Source organism: Staurois parvus, unplaced genomic scaffold (genome assembly GCF_062004578.1).
Source record: "Staurois parvus isolate SC_StPar_1 unplaced genomic scaffold, SC_StPar_1.0 ptg002384l, whole genome shotgun sequence".
In the NCBI taxonomy this organism is placed as follows: domain Eukaryota; kingdom Metazoa; phylum Chordata; class Amphibia; order Anura; family Ranidae; genus Staurois; species Staurois parvus.
In genome coordinates, this window is record NW_028320180.1 from 25,742 (window position 1) to 27,229 (window position 1,488).

General features: G+C 55.0%; 1 non-coding gene across 1 annotated transcript; it reads left to right on the forward strand.

Moving 5' to 3' along the window:
• Positions 1 to 909: 909 nt before the first annotated feature.
• Positions 910 to 1,043, forward strand: LOC149431145 (small nucleolar RNA SNORA5). Its single transcript, XR_016309369.1, has one exon. It is a non-coding gene; the product is annotated as a small nucleolar RNA SNORA5 (small nucleolar RNA).
• Positions 1,044 to 1,488: the final 445 nt, after the last annotated feature.

Below are 1,488 nucleotides of genomic sequence, written 5' to 3' on the forward strand. Positions count from 1 at the left end.
GAAAGTGTCCGGACTGGAAGGGGGTGAAAGTGTCCGGACTGGAAGGGGGTGAAAGTGTCTGGACTGGAAGGGGGTGAAAGTGTCCGGACTGGAATGGGGGGAAAGTGTCCGGACTGGAAGGGGGTGAAAGTGTCCGGACTGGAAGGGGGGGAAAGTGTCCGGACTGGAAGGGGGGGGGGGAAAGTGTCCGGACTGGAAGGGGGGGGGGGGGGGAGTGTCCGGACTGGAAGGGGGGGAAAGTGTCCGGACTGGAAGGGGGTGAAAGTGTCCGGACTGGAAGGGGGGGAAAGTGTCCGGACTGGAAGGGGGGGAAAGTGTCCGGACTGGAAGGGGGGGAAAGTGTCCGGACTGGAAGGGGGTGAAAGTGTCCGGACTGGAAGGGGGGGAAAGTGTCCGGACTGGAAGGGGGGGAAAGTGTCCGGACTGGAAGGGGGGGAAAGCGTCTGGACTGGAAGGGGGGGGAAGCGTCCGGACTGGAAGGGGGGGGGAGCGTCCGGGGGGGGGGGGGGAGCGTCCGGACCGGAAGGGGTTATAAATATATAACAATGTTTGGGGGTTCTCAGCCATTTTCTAGCAATCTCTCGGGATTTGATTGCTGATTTCCGCCCCTCTGGGGGGATTCTTCCCTCTGGACTGATCACTGTTGTCACCAAACAGAAGGTGATGGGAAATCCAATATTTCAGAGTTGTCCCCAGAGCATGAGATAAGGGGAAACCTTCCAATGGGGACAACTATCCAAGAGGGGATTCCCCTTCAGGTTAGGAGATTTCATCCCACTTCCTGTTGTGTCTCTGGGACAGGAAGTGCAGGAAAATGAATCCATTACAGCGGCCCCTGAGGATCCCCTCATAAGGGTGGGTCGTCGTCGTCGTCGTTTTGATGGCCCAACAGACTCTCTATTAGGAATTTGCAGCCTCGTCAAATTCAGCTCCGCCCACTCCCTGGCGGCCGCTGGCCAATGGGCTGCTAGAGCATTGTTTAGCTCATGGGCCCCGTTTCCTCTGCGGTAGGAATCGGGGATATAATGGTGCTACGGACACGACGGACGTGATTCTTCTATGTAGTCGAGGAGAAGTCCCAGCTAGATCCGTCCTGTTGGGTCCCTAGGATGGGGCGGCTGCATTCATTTTTCTTTTTTTTTTTTCCTGGTTTATTTTCACCCGGTGATCCTGCCAGTGAGACCATTCCTGTTCTAGGGTGACAACGCTCATTCACTGCACGTAGGGGGCGGAGTTATCACCGTAGGGCAGGACTACAGAACTCTACCTTCATAGCAGAGCTAAGGGGGCTCCAAACATTTCAGTACGGGGGGGTCCATGTTGTACATTTCACAAATATTCGTGGGCAAAAAAAAAAAAAGAAAAAGTTTTATAAGTGAATGAAAGCTTTTCATTTGGATTATTTTAGTCCCCATCAGAGATCCCATCCCCCCACCCGGGTAAATCAGGGTCCCTGTCAGAGTCCCCCCACCCCTTCCCGTTTACATC